General features: G+C 42.4%; 1 protein-coding gene across 2 annotated transcripts in view; it reads right to left on the bottom strand.

Annotated features, from left to right (window-relative positions):
- Positions 1-22,706, bottom strand: part of POM121C (POM121 transmembrane nucleoporin C) — a 54,661-nt gene extending 31,955 nt beyond the window's left edge. Inside the window, exon 1 of one of the 2 annotated variants that reach the window (XM_077777948.1) lies at positions 22,560-22,706. The gene's annotated coding sequence lies outside the window, so the exon portion shown is untranslated. The remainder of the gene's footprint in view (positions 1-22,559) is intronic. The other variant, XM_077777949.1, reaches the window with a different exon arrangement.
- Between the last annotated feature and the right edge of the window lie 1,991 nt (positions 22,707-24,697).

Here is a 24,697-nt window from a genome sequence, read left to right as displayed (position 1 = left end):
ATCAAAACTTATAATGGAGCTTCCACCTCTGATGATAATGGAACAACAGGGATCCCACATTTACCCTCTGACCTAGAACAACAACAAAACCAGACAGAATACATGAAACAGTGATTTTCAAGACACACGTTGGACAACAAAGGGTTGTGATCACTGAGCTGGGAAACAATGTGAGCCCGACAATCATCACCGCTTACTGTCTTGAGTTTCTAGGCAATAGTACAGAAAGAAAGGGCACTGAGGAAAAGCCCTATAGACTGCCTGACTTGAAAAACAGCTAAGAGTTTGGGGAGATCAAAGCAGCTGAATTTTAAAAGACAGAATACCAGAAAGAAGAGAACTGTAAAAAGAGATGTACGGAGATGTCTCTTGAGTATTTCACACAGTATTTCATGAGTATGTATTTATGAGAAAACAGCCCTATGCCAAAGAAAAAACCCTCCAGAAATATCAAAAGAAACAGGATCTGGCATGAACAAAGGGTCAAAATTAGTGTCTGTCCTCACCAGCCAGACTGTAAAAACTATATAGGATATTAGGTGTATTAAGAAGGTGCTGCCTCAGTGATGGGGAAATAATCAGCGTTATACTGAGCAGTGTGTGGACCTACCTTATAAATCTGAAACGATCAAACTGTTTCCAAGGATCTTAACTGCATCCCCAAACAAAGTTTAAGAAAATGTACAGGAATAAAAAATGACCAGCACTCAACATGGTAAAATTCACAGTGTCTAGCATCCAAAGAAAGATTACCAGGAATATAAACAAGCAGGAAAACACAATTCATCAAGAGGAGAGTAACCAATCAAAACTGACCCAGAACTGACCCAGATGTTAAAAGTATCAGAGGACAATAAAAATTATTTTAACTGTATTCCATATGTTCAAAAAGATAACTAGAGATATGGAAAAATGTTAAGAAATAATGGCCTCAAACTTCCCAAACCTAATGAAAAATACACACCCACATATCTGAAGTTCAACCTCAAGTACAAGAAACAAAGAGAACTGTAACAAGTCACACGACGTCACATCATAACCAAATTGTTCAAAACCAGTGTGACATAGGTAAGACCCTATAGACAGAGATAGAAGACATGTTACTTACAGAGGAACAAAGATAAAGATAATATCAAATTTCTTGCTGGAAACAATGCAAGAGTAAAGACAGTAGAGTCACAACTTTAAAGTACTAAGAGAAAAAACTGTAAATCTAGAATGATATATATATACACATGGTGAAAACACCTTTTTAAAAGAGGTCTTCAGACATACAAAACTAAAGAATTCATCAGTGTCAAACTAACAGTATAAGAAATGTTAAGAGATGTCCTTCAGGGAGAAGGACACACAGGAATCTACACAAAGGAATGAAGAGCACTGTAAATGGTAAATACATAGGTTACCCCTCCCCCCATTATTTAAATCTCTTTAAGACATAATTGAGTGACATAAGCAAAATAGCAGAGTCAGCTTCAAGCACCCATCCTCCAACAGAAACATTAAAAAGACCCTAGGACTAACTGTTAGAACCAACTTTACCAGCACTCTGGAAAACAATCAAAGGTTTACATCAACCAAACAAATGTTGAATCAAGAAAACTGCAATTTTTAAGGGGTGGAAAGCTTTGTGATGTTTTCAACTTGCCCTTCTTCCCCTAATCCCTATCTTGGTAGTAATCGTGAAGACAGAAACCTGCACTCCTAGTGTGGGAACCTGGTTCCTGGTAGCACAGGGAGCACAGCAGACCTTATTTGCAAATTACTGTGTATATGGGGGCTACCTGAGGGAATGATGCAGGAACTCAATTCTATTTTGCCAAACTTGGAACTCATTCAGGCTAGAAAAAGCAGCGGGCATTGCTTGAAAACACTGCAAAGGAAACAACCAACCACAGATGGATGGGGCAAGAGGTTACAGTTGAGACATACCATGAACCACTGTTATGGACTGGAGTTTGTTCCCCTAAAATTTATATGCTAAACTCCAGTCCTCAATGTAACTATATTTGGAGACAGGTTCTTCAAAGAGAATCTTAAATTTCTTTGAGGTCATATGGGTGGAGCCCTAATCCAACATGACCAGTGTCTTTATAAGAAGAGGTAGAGGCCCCAGGGATGTCTGCGTACAAAGGCCATGTGAGAACACAGCAAGAAGACAGACAACTGCAACCAAGAGGATTCAGAAGCCAGCCCTACCAACACATTGATCTTGGACTTTCAGCATCCAGGAACTATGAAAAAATTAATTTCTATTGTTTAAGCCGGCCAGACTGTGGTATTTTGTTATGGCATCCGCTAATAATACAGACTGCCTAAAGTATGGGAGGGAAAGCAGAGGAGTTTCAACGGGAAATCAGGTCATGCATAATCACCCGTGTATAACAGAGGATTTAGAAGGCTACATGCATGTCCAAGACAAGATATGTGCTCAGAATATATCTGACAAGACTCTAAGTTTTCACCTTGGCCTGATCCCTATGATCAGTACAGGCCTGGACGAGTGTTGAAGAAAAGCTGCAGCATGGAGGCAATCTACAAAGACTAGAAGTGGGTTTCTTTTCCTTCTATATTTAGCTTCATGGTATTCAAGGAAACCTCTGTCTAAACATTAGCTGAATACAAGCCAACATGACAGACTTCAGTGGCCACACATGACTAATACAGTTTGGAAAAGACACTAAATAATAGGACTGTTACATTCTTCAATGATTTAATTTTTAAAAACCCCAGCAAACAGCAGGGCAGGGGGAGATCAGATTTCCGGGGTTACTATGTCATATTCTACAAATGTCTAGGTTTTGATGACAATCACAAGTCATGTAAAGAAACAGGACAGTATGGTCCACTCAAAGTAACAAAAATAAACCAGGAGAAATCAGCTCTGAGGATTTCCAGACCTTGGACTTACCAAAGACTTTAAAAGAACAGTATTAAACTGCTCAAGAATAAAGGAAACTATGGGCAAAGAACTAAAGGAAATCAGGGAAATGCTGTGAGAGAAAAATGAGAATACTGATAAAGAGATAACTTACAAACAGGAACCAAAAAGAAATTCTGGAGCTAAAAAGCACATTCACTGAAATAAAATATTCATTAGATGTAAGCAGACAGAAGAATCACTGAATTTGACTGAAATTATCTAGTTTGAGGAGCAGAAGGAAAAAGGATGGAGAAAAAATGAACAGAGACTAAGAGACCTGTGGGACAAAACAAGAAGACCAACATATGCATTATGGGAGTCTCAGAGAAGAGAAAGAGAGAGAAAGGCAGAAAGAATATTTAAAGAACTAATGGTCAAAACTTTACAAATTTGGTGAAAGACATTAATCGGCAGATCTCAGAAGTCAACAAACTCCAAAAAAATGAGCTCAAAGAGATGCACACCAAGATCCATTATAATCAAACTGTATAAAGACAAAGAGTCTTGAAAGCAACAAGACAGAAGCGACTTGTCAAGTAAAAGGGACCCTCGGTAAGATTCACAGCTGACTTATCATCTGAAACTGTGGAGACCAGAAGGCAGTGAGACGATGTATTTAAAGTGAAAGATACCTGCACTCCCATGTTTACTGCAGCATTATTTACAACAGCCAAGATGTGGAAACAACCTACCTGCCCATCAGTGGATGGATGGATGGATGGATGGATGGATGCATGGATGGATGGATGGATAAAAGAGATGTGGTAACGCTGAGATACTNACAAATACCATATGTTTACACATATAGGAGGATTAGGAGGAACTTAATGGAGGACTGTGGGGGAGAAGAAGGGGGGAAAGATTGGGGGAAGGGGAGAGAGGCAAACCATGAGAGACTCTTGAATGCTAAGAACAAACTGAGGACTGATGTGTGTTGGGGGGGTGGGGGGAGATGGGCATGGAAGAGGGCACTTGCGAGGTGAGCACTGGGTGTTATATGGAAACCAACTTGACAATAAACTATTTGTAAAAAAAAAAAAAAAAGATGTGGTATGTGCATGCAATAAGATACTATTTACCATTGGAAAAGGAAATCCTGCCATTTGAGACAGCATGTATGGACACTGAGGGCATTACACCAAGTGAGATAAATCAGAGAAAGACAAATACTGTATGATATTACTTATATATGGAGTCCAAAAAAATCCAAACTCCTAGAAACAAAGAGTAGAATGGTGATTACTAGAGGCTGGAGGGTGGAGGAATCAAGATGTTATTTAAGTGTACAAACTTGTAACCAATTGAAAAATGACTTCTGGAGATCTAATGCACAACATAGTGCTTACAGTCGACAATACTGTAGTGTAAACCTCAAAGACTAGTACTTAATTGTTCTCAACCCCAAATTGTTAATTATGTGACATGACAGAAGTCTTAGCTAAAGCTATGGTGGTAATCTTATTTCATCACTTCTCGGCCTTTTGGCTAAGATCAAGTGGGGTAATCTTATTTCAAAATACAGATACATCAAATCAACACATTGTACACCTTAAATTTACACAATGTTCTATGTTTACACCTCAATTTTTTTTAAGTGGTAACAAATACATTTGTCAACCAAGAATTTTATATCCAGGAAAATTTTCCTTCAAAAATGAAAAAGAGGGGCGCCTGGGTGGTTCAGTTGGCATCTGACTTTGGCATAAGTCATGATCTCATGGTTCATGGGTTTGAGCCCTGCAATGGGCTCTGTGCTGACAGCTAGCTCAGAGCCTGGAGCTTGTTTCAGATTCTGTGTCTCCCTCTCTCTCTGACCCTCCCCTTTCAAGCTCTCTCTCTCTCTCTCTCTCAGATTCTGTGTCTCCCTCTCTCTCTGACCCTCCCCTCTCAAGCTCTCTGTCTCTCTCTCTCTGTCTCTCTCTCTCATAAATAAAACATTTAAAAAAAGAAAAAGAAATTAGCTTATTCATAGTTCCATGGTAGCCACAAAGAAAATATATTTAAAATATCTGCAAAAAGAAACGAGAGGGAATCAAAATGGTTCACTATAAAAAAGTAACTAAAGGGGCACCTGGGTGGCTCAGCCGGTTAAGCGTCCGGCTTCGGCTCAGGTCATGATCTCACAGTTTGTGGGTTCGAGCCCCGCGTCGGGCTCTGTGCTGACAGCTCAGAGCCTGGAGCCTGTCTTCGGATTCTGTGTCTCCCTCTCTCTCTGACCCTACCCTGTTCATGCTGTCTCTCTCTCTCTCTCTCTCTCAAAAATAAATAAAACATTTAAAAAAAAAAAAGTAACTAAATACAAAAGAAGGCAGTAATGGGAAAAAATGAAGGACAAAACAGTATAACACATACAGGAAACAAATAGAAAAAAGGAAAAGTAAGCCTTCCTTTTGAGTCATTGCTTTAAATATAAATAAAAAATCCTCAGTCAAAAGGCAAAGTTTGGCAGAATGGAGAAAAAGCATGATCAAACTAGGTGCTGTCTTCAAAAGACTCACTTTAAATGCAAAGATACAAATAGGTCAGAGTGAAAGACTGGAAAAGATATTTCATGCTAACAGTAGCCAAGAGAGACCTGGGGGTTGCAACTACACTAATATCACACAAAAAAGACTAAGTAAGGAACTGTTATAAGACAAAGAGACCTTATCTATTGATAAAAGGATCAATTTTATCAAGAAGATATAACAATTATAAACATGCATGCAACAAAAACATAGTGCCCTGAATTATATGAAGCAAAAATGGAAGGAATTGCAGGGAGAAATAGACCATTCTGCAGTAACAGTTCAACATCAATATACTACTCTTAATGGACAGACTATCTATACAGAAGCTCAACAGGGAAAAAGAGCACCCGCGCAACAGTACCAAAGAAAAAACAAAAAAAACAAAAAAACCCAACTACAGTGTACCCAACAACAGCAGGATATATATCCTTCTTAAGTACACATGGAATATTTTCGAGGATACAGCATAAGTTAGACTACAAACTAAGTCTTGATAAATTTTAAAAGATTTTAATAATACAATGTGTCTTCTCTGACCACAAAGGAATAGAGGTAGAAATCAGTAACAGAAGGAAAACTGAAAAAATGCACAAGTTGGTGGAAGTTAAACTCTTAAACAATTAACAATCCTTTAAAAAAAATTTTTATAGTTTATTTTTGAGATAGAGACAGAGCATGAGCGGGGGAGGGGCAGAGAGAGAGGGAGACAGAATCCAAAACAGGTTCCAGGTTCTTTTTTTTTTTTTTTTTTTAATGTTTTATTTATTTCTAGGAGAGAGAGAGAGACAGCGTGAGCAGGGGAGGGTCAGAGAGAGAGAGAGTCACAGACTGAAACAGGCTCCAGGCTCTGAGCTGGCAGTCAGCACAGAGCCCGACGCGGGGCTTGAACCCACGAACCGCGAGATCACGACCTAAGCGAAAGTCGGACGCTTAACCGACTAAGCCACCCAGGCGCCCCTAGGCGTCCAACTCTTGATTTTATCTCAGGTCATGATCTCATGGTTCGTGAGCTAGAGCCCCTATTGGGCTCCAGTGTGGAGCCTGCTTCAGATTTTCTCTCTACCTCTCTCTCTGCCCTTCCCGTGTGAGTACTCTCTCTCTCGAAATAAAATAAACCTAAAAAAAATTACCACCAACTATTCTCAAATTCTTCCAAAAACCAGATGACTAGAAATACTTTGTAAGTCATTCTAGAGGGCAGATACCAAAACCAGATAAAGACATCACAAGAAAACTACAGACCAATATCCTTTATGAAGATAGATGCTACCATACGTGTTAATGAACTATAATTTAAATAAAAACTTGGAAAGATAGATGCAAAAATCCTGAACTAAATACCAACAAACCAAATCTGGCATATGGAAAGAATTACACATCATGACCAAGTTGGTTTTATACTAAGGATGTACAGATGGTTCAATATATGAAAATCAATGTAATACAACACATTAATAGAATAAAAGAAAAACACATAATGATCTCCATTAATGCAGAAAGGTATTCAACAAAACCCAACATCTTGTCATGATAAGGCAGAAATCGAGAATTCCTCAATTCTCTATTTATTTATGAAATAATATTTATGTATTTATGAAAACTCTACATTTAATAGCGTATTCAGTGGTAAAAGACTGAAAGCATCCATAAAATAAAGAACAAGGATGCAGCCTTTAGCCACTGCTATTCAACACTGAACTAGAAGTTCTAGCCAGAGATACTAGACTAGAAAAAGAAAGAAAAGACACCTAAATTCCAAAGGCAGAAGTAACACCATCTCTATTTGTAGACGACACGACGATACAGAAAATCCTAAAGAATTCACAAAAAAGTCACTAGAGCTTATAAACAAAATCAACAAAGTTGTAGAGTATAAGATCACCTCACAAAAATCAATTGTGTTAAACTGTGTTTGTATACATTGGCAATAAATAATCCATAAAGGTAAACCTTAGGTTATATTTGCTGCAACTGCCCAAATACATATGCGATTCCTAAAGTTTTAATGTCTCAGTATAAGGTTATCACTTAATATTTTGATTACTTGAAGTGTTATGTGTCACAGAAATAACTAAATTTCTTTGTCAACTGCATCATAATGAACTCTCATCAGATCTTTAACAATGTCCATTTCTAAGATTTTGTCATTTATAAAAAGGACTTTTGAAACAAATACAGATAATTAACATCTTTAAGATTAATACTAAAATGGGTGCGCCTGGGTGGCTCAGTCAGCTGAGCATCCGACTTCAACTCAGGTCATGATCTCACAGTTCGTGGGTTCGAGCCCCGCATCGGGCTCTGTGCTGACTGCCAGCTCAGAGCCTGGAAACTGTTTCAGATTCTGTATCTCCCTCTCTCTCTGACTCTCCCCTGCTCACGCTGTCTCTCTCTCTCTCTCAGAAATAAATAAAAACATGTAATTAAAAAAAAAAGATTAATACTAAAATGGGTAAAAATTTCCAGAGCTTGATAATAAGACCCCTTGGGCATATCATTATTTAAACAGCAGGAAAACAGGATGGGTCTCTAAATATGCAAACAGTATCCTCCCTAAACCTTATCTAACATCTTCTAGAAACCCACCCCATATAAACCCAGGATTCAGCTCTTAAAGTTTCAGGCATCACCCCGTGGGCCCATCACTCCGGAGTTAAGTAGGCCAACTCAGAAGAACCCTCAACCTGGCGAGGTGATCCAGATCCGGTCAACCAGCTTAAAATGACCTCCAAAAGGACCCTGGCCCCTGAGATCTCCAGCCCTGCTCCAGCCACACCCAGGAAGCTGGCTGGTCTACGCATGGCAGAAGCTCCAGAAGCTCAAGGAATCACCAGTCTGATAAGATAAACTGTCCTGACTCTTTGCCCAGAAAGCTGGGGAAACTGAAAAGTTCCTGTTTACACTCACCTTCTTCTTATGTTCTGTTGGTATTAATTGCCTCTAATCTAGACCCCATTTGTAAGAGCAGGGCACCTTCAATGGATGATTCTGTTAAACTAACCCTTCCTCAGTATGATGATTACGGATTGCAGGTCTTACAGGAGATCTATTATGCTCTCATACATCCAAGGCAATTCATCAGAGCCTTAATATTGGGCATTACCTTTGTTTCTCCTTCACAGATTGCAACCTCCTTTCTTCAAGGGTTACAGAATCTCTTTAGCTCTCAAGGGCTAATTTCACTCCTGACAAATGTTGGCATGGTAGCTGGAGTGTTGGTGCTTATTTTGTGCCTTGTTGCCTGTTTCTTTAAAATAACTAATCGAGGCTTTCACAGGGTAAACATTGAGCTACACAACCTTCATTTAAAAAATAAGAAAGGGGGAGCTGGGTATATATCCAAAGGAAATGAAATCATGACCTTGCAGAGAAAGGTGCTTCTACATGTTCATTCCCTGCAGCATTCTTCAGAATAACCAAGCCCAAGCCATGGAAATAACTTAAGTGTCCATCTATGGCTGACTGCATAAAGACAATGCGGTATGTACAGAGAAGGGAATATTATTCAGCCATGAAAAGAAAGAAATCCTGCTTTTAGTGACAACATGAATAGATACTGAGGGATCTATACTAAGTGAAATAAGTCAGAGACAAATACTGTATGTTCTCACTTATATGTAGAATCTAAAAAAATTAAACTCTTAAGAGAGGCACCTGGGTGGCTCAGTTGGTGGAGCATCTGATTCTTGATTTTCGGCTCAGGTCATGAGCTCATACTTCATGGGATTGAGCCCCACATTGGGCTCTGTGCTGACAGTATGGAGCCTGCTTGAGATTCTCTCTCACCCTTTTTCTTTGCCTCTCCCCTGCTTGTACTCTCTCCCTCAAAATAAATAAGTAAACATGTAAAAATCAGTATTAAAAAATCAAACTCAAAGAAATAGAGAATAGAGTGTCCATTGCCAGGGCCTGGAAGGTGAGGAAAATGGGGAGATGTTGGTCAGAGCTTTCAGCCATAAGATGAACAAATTCTGGGGTTTTAATGTATAGTATGGTGACTATAATTAACAATACTGTATTGTATACTTGAAATTTGTTAAGAGAGTAGATCTTTACATATCATCACCACACATACACACAAATGGTAATTTGTGAGGTAAATTGTGAGGGAATGGAGGTGTTAACTAACCTTATTGTGGTAACCATTTTACAATATGTACGTTTCAAATCTCATCACTTTGTACACCTTGAACTTTGTCAATTTGTCAATAATACCTCAATAAATCTGGAAAAACTAGTAACAACGTATTGAGGGGTTTGGATCATGAGTGAAAGTATAATAATAACAATAGCACAAGGGCCATAAAGATAGGAGATGAAAGAGGAAAAAGGTTTTTAAGTTATATGTGATGTGCCCACCTATTATTACTTTTAGGCTCTGATGAGTTAAAGATGAATACTAAAACCTTTAAAGTATCACTGAAGGGGTGCCTGGGTGGCTCAATCGGTTAAGCATCCAACTTCGGCTCAGGTCATGATCTCACGGTTCGTGGGTTTGAGCCCCACGTCGGGCTCTGTGCTGACAGCTAGCTCAGAGCCTGAAGTCTGTTTCAGATTCTGTATCTCCCTCTCTCTCTGACCCTCCCCTGCTCACAGTCTCTCTCTCTCTCAGAAATAATAAAAAAACATTAAAAAAAAGTATCACTGAAGTAGCAAAACAAAGAATTACAGCTAATAAGTCAACAAAGGAATAACAAAAAGTACTGGATTAATCCAAAAGAATGCAGAAAAGAGGGAAACAGGAATAAACAGCAAATACCAAACAGCAAGAGGATAAATGCAAGCCTAAAATGTCAATAATCACATTAAAAGTTAATAGTATAAGCATGCCAATTAAAAGGCAAAGGATTCAGTCAGTAAAAAGCAATGGACAAAATTCAACACCCATTTATGATTAAGTAAAAACATTTCCCAGCGAGCTAGGGAAAAAAAGAACTCCTTCCACCTAATAGTGGACACGTTAGAAATTTTACCTACAGCTAATGAGCTGGACACTTAATTAAGCCTACACTTAATGAGGAAAGACTGGGACAAGTTAAGGATGTCTACTCATCAATTCTATTCAACATTACCAAGGCAAGAAAAAGAATGCAGTGACATACAATTGGAAAGGAAGAAGCTAAAGTGTTCCTTATTTGCAGAGAAGATGATTTGTGTTCAGAGAAAATCCCACGGAACCTACAAAAGAACCGCTAGAGCTAATGACTGAACTGAGCAAAAGTACATGAAAACAGTGTCAATATATAAAAATCAATTATAGCAACAATTAAAATTTTATACTTAAAAATTACAATACCAATTATAATAGCACAGAAACTTGAAGAACTTAGAAATTAAAAAACACGTGCAAGACCTCTCTGCTAAAACATTACACAAATCTGTAAAGCGTTTTTGAGAGGAATTTAAGAAGATCCAAATAAATGGAGAGATACATGTTCATGTGTTAGAAGATTCAATATTGCTAAGAGAGCAATTATCCTCATGTTGAAGTATCGATTTGGAGCAATACCAATAAAAATCCCTGTAGGATTTTTTTTCTTGTAAAAATGGGCTGATTAAAAAAATTTTTTTAGGGGTGCCTAGGTGGCTCAGTCAGTTAAGTGTCTGACTTCAGCTCAGGTCAAGATCTCGCAGTTTGTGGGTTCAAGCCCCGCGTTGGGCTCTGTGCTGACAGCCAGCTCAGAGCCTGGGGCCTGTTTCAGATTCTGTGTCTCCCTCTATCTCTGACCCTCCCCTGCTCACCCTGTCTCTCTCTCTCTCAGAAATAAATTAAAAAAATTTAAAAAATTAAAAAAAAATTTTAATGTTTATTAATTTTTGAGAGAGTGAGGGGCAGAGTGCAAGTGGGGGAGGGGCAGAGAGAGAGAGAGACACACACACAGAATCCAAAGCAGGCTCCAGGCCCTGAGTGGTCAGCACGGAGCCCAATGCAGGGCTCAAACTCCGAATTGTGAGATTACAACCTGAACTGAAGATGCATAACTGAGCCACCCAGGAGCCTCATGGATGATTTAAAATATATATGGGTAGGCAAAAGAACCCAGGTAGCCAAATCAATTTTGACGAAAGAAATAACAATAACAAAATTGGAAGACTTACACTACCTGACTTCAAGACTACAGTAAAAGTCATAGCAATCAAAGCAGTATGTTATTAGCATAAACAGAGACATATCGATTACTGGAACAGAATAGAGAATGCAGAAAAAAGACTAATATATATATAGTCAACTGATATTCAATATTGGCACCACTGTAACTCAAAGAGGCAGATGCTGGGACATTGGACCTATTAGTTATCTATTACTGCATTACTTCCCACCATTTAGTGGCTTAAATCAAGAAACATTTCTTATCTTACAGTTTCTGTGAGTCAGGAATTTTAGAGTGGCTTAGCTGGGTGGTTCTGGCTCAGAATCTTTCATGAGGTGGGCGTCAAGACATCCATGAGGGTTACAGTCATATGGAGGCTCAACTCGTGCTGTAGCATTTGCTTTCAAGACAGCTCATTCGCTTAGCATTTAGAGAAGGCCTCAGCTCCTTGCCAGCCCCTGGCAGAAGGCCTAGTTCTTCACCACGCGGACCTCTTCATAATAGCATCTGGCTTCCTGCAGGGTGAATAATCAAGAAAAGAGAGCAAGGGGGGGAGCCAAAATGCTTTTATGCCTAATCTTTTTTAAAAATTATTTTTAATGTTTATTTTTGAGAGAGAGAGCAAGCGAGCATGAGTGGGGGAGGGGCAGAGAGAGAGAGGGAGACATAGAACCTGAAACAGGCTCCAGGTTCTCCACTGTCAGCACAGAGCCTGATATAGGGCTTGAACGCATGAACTGTGAGATCATGACCTGAGCCGAAGTCAGACGCTTAACTGGCTGAGCCACCCAGGCATCCCTCTTTTATATGCCTTTATCTTGGGTCACGTACCATCATTTCTAGCACATTCTATTCATTAACATCAAGTCATTAAGTACAGTCTACACCTAAGAGAACAGATTCTGTCTTTTGAAGACAGGAGTATCAAAGAATTTGTGAACATACTATAAAATGCCCACACAAAATACCCATATGGAGCAAAATTAATCTCAATCCCTACCTCACACCATACACAAAAATTAATTGAAAAGAGATCAGGAGGGCACCTGGTTGCCTCAGTTGGTAGAGTATGTAACTCTTGGTCTTGAAGTCATGAGTTTGGGCTCCACACTGGATGTAGAGATTACTTTAAAAAAAAAATGGATCAGAAAACTTAACAAATGGTAAAACTATAAAACTTATAAGGAAACACAGGAGATAATCTTTGTGACCCTGGGAGAGGCCAAGGTTTCTTAGTGTGCAAAAAGCACTTACCATTAAAAAAATTTAGTGTTGTACACATAGTATATGGTTAAATGTCAAAAACAATGGTAAGTGTAAAAGCAAAGTGGCATAATGATGCATGCAAAATTAAAGAATGCTAAACAGTAATATACCTCATATGAATACCTACATACATATTGAGAATATAACTGCATGCATGGGAAGAAAAGACACAACTGCAACATTACGTTCATCTCCAGACAGGAAGAGAGAGAAGGGAATGGCATCCAGGTGGCATACACAAAGGAATTTTGATTGTACCTATAATGTATGTTATTTTCCAAGATTTGAAACATGGAAAAGTATGAACATTTGGTATATGTGGGTGATAGATGAATGAAGTATTCATTATATTGTCCTCTGTACCCTTCTGAGATTTGAAATACTTCATACTAAAACCCATTTTTAAAGGATCCAGGGGATTTGGCAATGGGAGTTAATGGTGAACCTGACTAAAAAAAAAAATCCCTGTTTTTATTATTTATACAATTATTTATACTGGCATCAGCAAAAAATGGCCTGCAAGCAGGCCACCTGTTTCCACAAATAAGATGTCACTGGGAAGAGAGACACATTCATGGGATTCTGTGCTGTCCGTGGCTGCTCTCCGCCTGCAACAGCAGAGTGGAGTAGTGACATGTAGTGATATGGCCTCTACGCCTAAAATATTAACTACCTGGTCCTGATTTCTGTCATCTACGGTGCTTGGCTTAGTGTCTTAAACATGGTAGGCTCTCGAGAATGTGTCAGTCCTCACAAATAGTGCACGCTGTTTCATCTGTTCAGTAAATCTTAGTTGAGCTCCTACTAAATGCCAGATAATGTCGTAGGCCCTGATTACAGTCAGCAAGGCAGAACTGGCGCCTACTCTCTAATTTCTTTGTTCTTTGTACTGCTTCCCACTAGAGGCTGGCCTGAAGCTTGTCCATAATGGCTATTAACCCCGTGATCTATACTGCCTGTGACCGGTCCTGAAGGACAAAATACCCAAGGTTCGTATTCATTCTCTCAAGACTGTCATTGTCAAAATTATTAAATGGGTCAAGTTTGTCTCTGGAACTCCTAGCCTCCTATTGCTTCACCTTTTTTCCCTCGTCCCTGCAGTGATGTAAACCTTACAGGCACCGTCTGTGAAGTAAAACATGTGGCAGAAACAATCAAGCACGTCTCACACCAATAGACCAGTCAGGGTGGGGAGGGAGAGGAGATTCCTGAGGATGGAGGGATCAACATGTTAAGCACAGAACTGCGGGCCGGAAGCTACCCTTCAAGAGGAAGCATGTGTGTGCCTGCTTGCACGTACAGACACCAACGTGTCTACCCATGTTAAAAGAAGAAACATGTACCTCCTATTCATTAATTCATTATTTATTGTGCACCCACTGCCTTCTTTGTGCCACACAAGATACAGCAATGACCTAAAAACAGACACAGTACCAGCCCTCAAGGAGCATATATTAAACAAAAAGACATGCACCAAAAAGTACAGAAGTAGAAAAGAAACGGATTGTTTCAATCACTAATAGCGTAAGAAACCAACAGAATGTTGCTTCCAGGGGAAGAGACGGACATCCCGTGATGGAAGCAGCAGTGGGGGGTATGGTAAGGAGCACGCGGGGACAGGAGATACTGCTGTGGCCATCTTCAGAGAATACAATCTGCCCCAGGCTGTCGTGACAGCACAGGATGGGGGGGCAGGGGTACAACTTAGCCAAAGAGGTCAGTGAGAAAGGCCTCAGTGAGGGAGTCTCGTCCCAGGCGGAGGGGGTCAGGGGCTCAGAGGAGCCCCGGGAAGAGTTTCAGGCAGAGGAATGTGAGAGGTTGCAGTCCAAAGAGAGGCTGTGACGAGAGCAGAGGCAGGGAAAAAGGGCTGCGGAAGGAAGATTCGCAGGGAAGATTCCACGTGCTCCGGGACATGCCGGCTGTGCTGCACCCGACCTGAGTGTCCTGGAAAAAGAGAAGCTGGAGAGCACAGCAGCAGACCAGTGACAGTGGGGGGAAAGCTGCCTGGTTTAGCTGCCACCCACCCCAGAGGGCCCCGTATGGAAGATAAAACAGAATCTGGCCAAGTCGTATCCAGACAGCAACCGAAGTCTAGAGGAAACAGCTGTGCCTCTAACAGAGGCCCGAGGCAGCTAGAAACGGAGACTGCACAGGGCAGGCAGCAGCCCGGAGGCTGCGGGGAGACCTGCTGAACTCTCAAGTTGCTATCACCTAGGCATCTGCTACTCTGTACTCCTTGCCCCCCCCCGCATCCATTCAGCTCAGTGACTCAAGGCGTCTTTTTCTCATCTTCTACTCTGGATTGAATGTGTGTACAGCTGCTGGTCTTGTCTATAGGATCAGATCCAGGAGGTTTGTCTTGCAAATGGATACTGTGTATCACTGTGCAGGTTACCTTCCATTAGGCAAAATTATAAATGTCTGTATGCAAATGGCAAGAGATAAAAACAGAGTCATAACCTTGTAAATTATGTTAGCGTCTGTCTTGTGTGCTTCTCTAAGCATACAGTTTCAATCCACCCTGAGACATATGATGCAGATTATGGACACGAAACTATCTGCCCTACTGACGTATGCTTCTGCACGAAATGCCTTTATTCACCTGGGGAAAACCTACTTATGTTCTAAGATTCAGCCTGAATGTCACCACCTCCGTGAACCCTTCCTCAACCCAAAACATATGGCCACTCCTGCCCTGGGGTCCCCATTTTATCTTGTACAGACTAATTTCATTGCATTGATTTTTTTTTTTTCACAGACACAGAGAGACGGGGGGGGGGGGGGAAGGGGCAGAAAGGGAGACACAGAAATTGAAGCAGGCTCCCGGCTCTGAGCTGTCAGCACAGAGCCGAACATGGGGCTCGAACTCACAAACCTTGAGATCATGACCTGAGTGGAAGTCAGATGCTTAACCAACTGAGCCCCCCAGGCACCCCTCACTGCATTTATTTACTTTATTGTGTGTATTCATCCATCGTTGGCTGCACAACATCATGAGCACTCAATAAATGTTTGCAGACTGTTGGAGGAGTGGAAATTTCATTTTCAAACTAAAACTAACGAGAATCTGACTCCCCCACTTCAGTGGGAGATCACAGACACTCTGGCTTGTCGTTCACTTGAAGCAGAGACTATGCCCAAACTGAAGGATGTAACAGCTACCGACCACCGTGTAATGACTGCTTCTCCCATGCCAGCCACTGTTCTAAGTGCTTGACATATATTAGTCCACCTACCCTTCCTGCCAGTCCCACTACTGCGAGTCCGGCAAAGGGTGACATGGCTGCAGCCGGTCACCTGGAGAATGAATGTCCCGAGTGGACAGACGAAATGAGGGCAGAGATCTGGAGAGGTCCCACGAGCCAAGGTCCAAAGGCAGAGTGGCCGGAGAGCGGAGTCCTGCATACTGGGTACTGAGGTTGGGTTTTCAATGCCTGCTGCAGCACGGGGCCAGGAGACATCATCCATGCACGACACGCATAGGAATTGTCATCACACGGCAGCAAGTGGATCACTGCTAAAATGAGGTGGAACACTCAAACTGTCAAGAAAACAATGAAACATGCCTGATGTTCCTGGACCCATAGGAGGAGTAAGCACATTCCATCACATTCCTTTTGCTAATTACAACCAAAGCTCCTGCTTAAAATACTAGAGGGGCGCCTGGGTGGCTTAGTCGGTTAAGCGTCCGACTTTCTCTTAGGTCATGATCTCGCGGTTTGTGGGTTCGAGCCCCGCGTCGGGCTCTGTACTGACTGCCAGCTCAGAGCCTGGAGCCTGTTTCAGAGTCTGTATCTCCCTCTCTCTGACCCTCCCCTGTTCACGCTGTCTCTCTCTATCCTAGAAATAAATAAAAATATTTAAAAATTAAATAAAATAAAATACTAGAGACAACTATCAAAAGCCCTCTTGAAGGGTGGAGAAAAGAAGGCAAACTGGCTAGGGACTTGAGAGAAAACCCAGTGGGAAGCTCCCTGCATGCTCTGTCTCTTCGGCCTTCTCCGTATCTCGGCTCCGGTGGAGAGTCTGCAACCAGAATATGCCAACAGACCCTGGCCCCACCCCTACAACCCGAACAGAAAAGGGCCAAGAAAAGCCAGATGACCAGGGAGACGGTGGTTTGGCAGCCGGTACCCTTTTGACTCCAGCCACCCTACCTAGGCCCAGCCAACAGGCCAACACGAGGAAAGAACCTCCCCATCGGATGCTGCAGAGACTGTGGGATGAAGCCCTGTAGATCACACCCACTTGGCACCAACAAAGCAGAGGTGGCACCTCCCCCTCCCCACCAGGCACTGAAGAGGAGCCCCATTATCCACTACCTGCATGAACTGAATACAATACAAATACAATACTGAATACAAATACAAAAGGTGGCACCCCATTCTCTCTCAAGTGGAGAGTGAGTATCTAGGAAAAGGGATTCTTTGAATATGAGTATGAAGTACTGGGCGTGCCTCCCCAAGAAGCCCGGGTGTGAAACCATCCAGCACCAACACAGCAAAAACTCTGAGGACTGAACTACAATGTGAAATACTCTGGAATATTCTGAGGGTTCTAACCAGCCTCTGGGTAGCACGTGAGTGGGGCAGGCCAAAATAGCTCTGCAGAGGTTATGAACACTAAAGTTACCTTCAAACCAGAGCCTACAAATAGGGACCAAAATGTGCATTCTGAACATAACATATTGACTGCTACAATAGAAGATTTACATAGGAACCAGAGCCTCAAAGGAAAAGATTCAAAATGTCCAGGATAAAGAAAAAAAAAATTGCTTCTTATACTAAGAACCAGAAAAAACAACTTAAATGAGAAAAGAAAACCAACAGATGCCAACACTGAGGTGACAAGATGTTGGATTTATTTTATTATTTAAGAAATATTTTCTTTTTAATGTTTATTCATTTTCGAGAAACAGAGCATGAACAGGGGAGGGGCAGAATGAGACACAGAATCCGAAGCAGGCTCCAGGCTCTGAGCCGTCAGCACACAGCCCGGCATGGGGCTCAAACCCATGAACTGTGAGATCATGACCTGAGCCAAAGTCAGACACTCAACCAACTGAGCCACCCAGGCGCCCTGGATTTATTGAATAAGAATTGAATAAGGATTTTAGAGCAGCGATCACAAAAATATTCCCAGGACAAAGACCCAAATGGAAATTTCAAAACGGAAAACTATAATAAGTGAAAAATTCACAGGATGTGCTTAATACAAAATTAAGATTTAACAGAGGAGAAAAATCAGTGAACCTGAAGATAGATCAGTAGAAATTATCCAATCTCAATAATAGAGACAAAACTGAAAAAAATGAACAAGTGCCTAAGGGAAAATAACAAAAGATCTTACTCATTTTACTGGAGTCTTGGGAGAAGAAAGAGTGAAGGGAACAAAAAACACTTGAAGAGGGACACCTGGGTGGCTCAGTTCGTTAAGTATCTGGCTTTTGATTCTGGCTCAGGTCATGATCTAACGGTCATGAGATTGAGCCCCACATCAGGCTCTGTGCCAGGCTTGGAGCCTGCTTGGGATTCTCTCTCTCTTTCTTCCTCTGCCTGTCCATGGCTTGTGCATGTGCATCCATGCTCTCTCTCCCTCTCAAAAATCAATCAATCAATCAGTCAGTCAGTCAGTCTGTCTGTCTGTCAGTCTTGAGGGGCACCTGGCTGGCTCAGTCAGTTAAGCGTTGGACTTCAGCTTGGATCATGATCTCACGGCTCGTGGGATCAAGCCCTGTGCCAGGCTCTGTAGCTCAGAGTTTGACTTCAGATTCTGTGTCTCCCTCTCTCTCTGCCCCTCCCCTGCTCATACTCTGTCTTTCTCCCAAAAAAGTAAATAAATAAACATTAAAAAATAAAATAATATTCTTGAAATAATGACTGGAAATATCCCAAATTTGGCAAAGAATGTAAACCTACCAATTCAAGAAGCTGAGCAAACCTTAAGAGGATAAACCCAAATAAATCAACACCCAGACACACCATAATCAAATGTCTGAAAATTAAAGATAAAGAAAAAAAACCTTGACAGGGGAAAGTTCTACTATAGGGGAAGAATGCAAAGGACTAACAATTTCTCATCAGAAACCACGAGGAGAGAAGGAAGTAGCAAATATTTTCAAAGTGCTGAAAGAAAATAACTGAAAAGCCATAATTCTATATCCAGTGGGAATATCTTCCAGGAACAAAGGGGAAATAAAAACATTATGAAATGAAAGAAAATGAAATGATCTGCCACTATCAGACCACCTCCAAAACAAGTGATCAAAGGGGGTGCCTGGTGAGCTCTGTTGGAAGAGCATGTGACTCTTGACAGGAGGGTTTTGAGTTTGAGCCTCATGTTTCATACAGAGATTACTTAAAAATAAAATCTTTTTTATTTTGTTTATTTTTATTTATTTATTTTAAAATGTTTATTTATTTTTGAGAAAAATAGAGAGGGAGAGCACAAGCTAGGGTGGGCTGAGAGAGAGAGAGGAAGACATAGAATCCAAAGCAGGCTCCAGGCTCTGAGCTGTCAGCACAGAGCCCAATGCGGGATTTGAACTCACAAACTGTGAGATCATGACCTGAGTTGAAGTCAGATGCTTAAACCGACTGAGCCACCGAGGTGCCCCCAAATCAATCAATCTATGTTTGTTTATTTATGTTTACTTATTTTTGAGAGAGAGAGAGTGACAGAGAATGAGCAGGGGAGGGGCAGAGAGAGGGAGACACAGAATCCAAAGCAGGCTCTAGGCTCTGAGCTGTTCAGCACAGAGCCCAACGCGGGGCTCGAACCCATGAACCGTGAGATCATGACCCGAGCTGAAGTCAGACGCTCAACCGAATGAGCCACCTAGGCAACCCCCCAAAATCTTTCTTTTTGAAAAAAGTGATCAAGGGAAACTTCTTCAAATGAAAAGGAAGTAACAGAAGCTTGAAACATCAGAAATGAAGAAAAAACATTTTTTAGCGTAAAAATCTGAGTGGCTATAATCTCGAATTTTTAAGGTTATGTTTGATGGGTAAAAGCAAAATTATAACATGTCTCATGTGGTTCTCAATATCTGCAAAGTTAATATTTAAGACCAAAGTCTCATAAAGGAAGGAAAAGAGAACTAAAGGTGGTAAAGTTTCTACATTCCACATGAACTGGTAACAGATTGATACTAGTAAGTTATCCTAAGTATGCATAATACAACCTTTAATGCAACCACTGAAAACCTATAAAATGAGAGCTACATTAAAAACCTCTAGACAGGGGTGCCTGAATGGCTCAGTCAGTTAACTGTCTGACTTCAGCTCAGTACATGATCTCACAGTTCTCGAGTTCGGGCTCCTTGTGGGACTCTGTGCTGACAGCTCAGAGCCTGGAGACTGCTTTGTATTCTGTGTCTCCACCTCCCTCTGCTCCTCCCCTGCTCATGCTCTGTCTCTCTCCCTCTCTCAAAAATGAATAAATGTTGAACAGTTGTTTTTTTTTTTTAAAAACGTCAAGATATATTAAAATGGCATACTAAAAAAAATGTTCAAGTATCCCACAACGGGAAAGGAAAAGGGGGAGAGAGGTACAGAAAAAACTAGAGGGAACAAATAGAAAAAAGTAAAATTGCAGACTTCAATTCTAACCAATCAAAATTTATATTAAGTGTAAGCTATCTAAACAGACCAATCTAAAAAAACAAACTGTCAAATTAAAAAACAAAACAAGGGCAGCCTAATTGGCTTAGTTGGTTTTAAGTGTCCAACTTCAGCTTAGGTCACGATCTCGTGGTTCATGAGTTTGAGCCCCGTGTCAGGCTCTGTGCTTACTGCTCAGAGACCGGAGCCTGCTTCAGATTCTGTGTCTCCCTCTCTGTCTGCCCCTTCCCAGCTCACACTCTGTGAGAATAAATAGATAAACATTTTAAAAAATTAAAAACAAAACAAAACAAAACTACCCAGAGTGACATCATACAAAATGGAGGAGTAGGAAGCTCTACTGCCTTCACCAAAGCAACCAGTGAAATGGGAAAAGTGACTGGACTCCATTTTGGAATTCTGGAACATGACCAGAAACTTCTAACAAGCAGAGGCATCCTTACAAAATGAAGGGAGAGGTTGCTGATTTTTCACAAGAGAGCAGCATGTGCAAACCAGCCAACATCCCTCGTTCCTCAGATGGACATGCTACAGCTGTATGGGTAGCAGCCTGTGTTCCTGAAGAAGCCGGCTGACCCCAGGACGGGCTGTGGAAACCTTGTCCTCCATAAATTCAGGCTTATGTATTTTGGACAGTTTGACAGATCCCTGAGGACTGGCACAGACGCTTGCCGTGGATTTGACCTTCTTGGCAGCAAAAGCTTCCCCTGGGAGCCTCTATCAGATCTGAAGGACAGAATCCCCTTCCTCTGCTTCCCAATTTAGAGTCCAGCATTTAAGGAAATCTATGTCAGGTTACTTACTGACTGAAGGGAAAATGGAACAGAAACTTCTGTGATTATACAGAAACAAAGCAGACACTTTATGCAAAATTAGTTTGGAAAGGTAACACACAGTTTCAGCTCTCAACAAACAAAAATTAGCAATCCCTGATGACTAAGAAAATCACATTTTGAAAGTCACCATGTCATAACATTTAGGATGTACAGTTTTCACCAAAAAATTAGAAAATACACAAAGAAACAGGGAAGTACAGACCACTTACGGGGGGCGGGGGAGAGAATTTGGCTGAAACCATCCCCAAGGAAGCCCAGCTATTGCATTTACTAAACACAAACTTTAAGCCAACCGTCTTAAATGTACTCAGTGAGCTCACGAAACCACGGACAAAGAACTAAAGGAAATCAGGAAAACAAGAGATGAACAAAAGGAGAATTATCTATTAGAAGAAAGAATTATGGAATGGAACCAGCCAGAAATTCTGGACTGAAGAGTACATTAAATGAAAAAGCTCCGTAGAGGGGTTCAGCAGCAGATCTGAGAAATAAAAGAAAGATCAGCAAACTTGAAGACAGGTTCTCTGAAATTATTCAGTCTGAAGAAAACTAAACAAAGAAACGGAACAGAGCCTGAAAAGACTTCGTGGGAAAGCAGTTAAGAACGCAAGGAACGGAAGGATGGGGACCGCTGTAGAGGACCTGCCACCTCGCGGAATGATGGGGCTGAAGGGGTGGTCAAGAGTCAACGGGCACAGTTTCATGCCTTAGTGACTGTTGTGAACAGAGTGAGCGAACTACACAGGAGGTGGGAGATGGGGACAGGAAGCGAATATCACGAGCCCAGATTTCGACAGAGTCTGCGACTTGGGAAAAAGGCACAGGAAGCTGCCCCAGAGGGAGATGAAATGCAGTCCTGTTACAAGGGAGGTCCTGTTTGACGACAGCATTTAAAAGCCACGCAAACAATCTTGGTGATCAGGGAGATGGGAGGGCTTACCAACATCTGTTAAAGAGCGCCAAAAACTCAAGCCTGAACCCTGAATAGGGATGTAATGCTGGAGTAGAAACCAAGGAAGGGGCAGCAGGCCGAGGAAACCCAATGTCATCGAAGGGGCGGCGTCGTGGAACCCACAGGGGCACAGGCATCAGCAAGAAGGCGCAGAATCGACCGCTGGAGCGACTGCTAAGCAGCCAACGCTGCGCACCTACTACGCTCCTGCCTTTCCATTATGATGTGCCCGACACACCCAGGCGCACAGCGTTTTGCTTCCCGCACGTCGTGGAAGCGCTGGTGGCCGGCCCAGAAGGGAGCCTCGGGGTCGGGGACGTGGGAGGCCCGGCGGCCGGAGCACACGGAAGGGGCTTACCCAACGGCGCACCTCCACGCCCATCCACGGCCCCAGCAAGCGGCCAGCCCAGGAGGCTGCGGCCGGGGAGGCCACGTCGTACTCCAGCTTGCGCGGTTAGGAGGACTCGTCCCCAACCTCCTTAGCCAGCCGGCCGCGAGGAGGCGGCTGCCGCATGGTCCCGTCGTGCACCGCGCGCATCTCGCGTCACTGTGGTCCGCTCCCGCGAGAGCAGGCGAGCTCGCCGGTTGCCAGGCAACCCGCAGAGGGTCTCAGGGAGTCTCGCGTCAGGGCGGCAAGAGCGCCTGCTGACGTTCCCGCCTTCAGTCATCACCTTGCAGACTGCGGAATCCAATTCGATGACTCTTTTCGACAGGAGGGGGGAATCCACTCACGTCCAGTAACCCAGGCTGTGGGGTGGTGGGTGCCCCGAGGCTGTGGCTCTTTGAGAACCCAAATGCCCCTGCAGCTCTGCCCTTTGCCTGTGCAGGGTTTCTCTGGGGCTCCCAGGAACCGAGCACCGCAAGTAGCTGGAGATCTACCGCTAGTTGTTGGCTTTTTGTTTTGTTCCCTTGTAAATTACTCAGACCCTTGGAAAACGGCACAATTGGACTGAAGGCAGACCCAAAGGGCACTTTTTCTCCCTTTACAATAGATGAGGGGTATTACCCCCTCGCAACCATTCTGGCCCAAGGTTTGGATGAAACTGAGTAGTTAACACCTGTTCTACCAGTCAGTCTCAGCATTAAAGAAAAGCCCTTTGGGGGAGGGGAGAGGGTCAAACTCTGAAATTTCTCATTCCTACGGCAGAGAGATTCTGTTCCCTCTCTTGCTCCTTCATTTTGAGGGGGAATAATTCACATTCCTCCAGTTCTTATTCGAATACACTTTTCACCCTCACTGCAGCCTGTAGGTCTCTGGCTTTAACCAGCGACCAGAAGCTCTGGGCTTCTCTTCCTTTCCCAAATAGCTTGGATATTGTGACCGATCATTTCAGTTCTCACCTCAGCGAGTTTTCACTCTTGCCCTTTTGGCCAGTGTCCTTCCCTTGCAAAACCAGCCTGTGTCTTCTCTCCAGTCTGGCTGCAGCAATTCTAAACACTGCTGGTGAAAACCAAAGAACCAGGTCATCACTCCTGTGTAGATGCATGCTTTGATTTTTATTTTTTTTAAGTTTATTTATTTATTTTGAGGGGGAGAGAGTGGGGAGGGGCAGAGAGAAAGACGGAGAGAGAGAATCTGAAGCAGGCTCTGTGCGCTGTTAGCGCACAGCCTGTGGTGGGGCTCAATCTCCCCAGTGGTGAGATCATAACCTGAGCCGAAACCAAGAATTGGGACGCTCAACTGACCGAGCCACCCAGTGCCCCAGGGCATGCTTTCTTTTTCTTTCTTTCTTTCTTTTTTTAAATATTTTTACTTATTTCTAGAAGAGAGAGAGAGAGACAGCGTGAGCAGGGGAGGGTCAGAGAGAGAGGGAGATNCCCCCCCGGCACGCTTTCTAATGGTACTGTGCTCCTACTGCAGACTGGAAATTCTCTTACCCATTTTGTGACTTTGCTGGCGTGTGAACCACAGCATTCCCTCCCCCCAGTTTCCTAAAGCCTGCCACAAACTTGCCACTCAAATCCCATTCTGCTTTTAGTGAAGGATTTCACCTACATCTAATTGCTCTGGCACAAGTCCCTTCTGGTTGTCAGAAACTGCAGGGGAGAAAAAGATCTTTCTCCCCCTCTGCCTTTCTCCCTCCTTAGCTGGGGCCCTTGCAACAGAAGATGGATTAACAAGAGAGAAAATGCACACTTTTATTTACAACCAGTTTTACATGGCATGGGCGCCTTCATATGGGAACAAAGACCTAAAGAAGTGGTTAGTTAAACCTGAGTGTTTCCATGGTAAGTTTGATGATGAGAGTGGTGGAAGAATGTGATAGAATGAGGGGCACCTGGGAGGCTCAGTCGGTTAAGAGTCTGCCTTCGGCTCAGGTCACGATCTCACGGTTCGTGAGTTTGGGCTTTCTGTTGTCCATGCAGAGCCTGCTTCAGATCCTCTGTCCCCTGCTCTCTGTGCACCTCCCCCGCTCACTCTCTCTTGAAAATAAATAAACAAACAAACAAATAAATAAATAAATAAATAAGATGTGATAGAGTGAAGAAACTGTG

This window comes from Crocuta crocuta, unplaced genomic scaffold (genome assembly GCF_008692635.1).
Source record: "Crocuta crocuta isolate KB4526 unplaced genomic scaffold, BGI_CrCroc_1.0 scaffold217, whole genome shotgun sequence".
Lineage (NCBI taxonomy): Eukaryota > Metazoa > Chordata > Mammalia > Carnivora > Hyaenidae > Crocuta > Crocuta crocuta.
Note: the sequence above shows the minus strand (reverse complement) of the source record. Positions and strands in the feature narration are given on the sequence as shown.